Below are 264 nucleotides of genomic sequence, written 5' to 3'. Positions count from 1 at the left end.
TCTGCATGGTAAATTGGAAGAGCACTAAATTCACACCTCTTCAGATTTTTATGAAAGGCAAATGTTGGTCGATTTCATGGATGATCTTTCATAAGCATTTCCAGGATTGTCTGAGTCGGCACTTGACCCTACGATTTTTTTCTGTCTCTTCTGCAGTATGCTCTTGTCAAAATTTACTTTGTCTCTTTTATTTTACGAAGTCTGATGGAGAACTCCTGTTCGAAACGCCACATTTTACTACGTGTCTGTGATGACAGTGTTATC

The 264-nt window shown here is 38.6% G+C and overlaps 1 pseudogene; it reads right to left on the bottom strand.

The window, feature by feature from the left end:
• LOC119587234 overlaps positions 1 to 264 on the bottom strand; it is a 5,346-nt pseudogene that overhangs the window by 4,316 nt on the left and 766 nt on the right.

Source organism: Penaeus monodon, chromosome 22 (genome assembly GCF_015228065.2).
Source record: "Penaeus monodon isolate SGIC_2016 chromosome 22, NSTDA_Pmon_1, whole genome shotgun sequence".
NCBI lineage: Eukaryota > Metazoa > Arthropoda > Malacostraca > Decapoda > Penaeidae > Penaeus > Penaeus monodon.
Note: the sequence above shows the minus strand (reverse complement) of the source record. Positions and strands in the feature narration are given on the sequence as shown.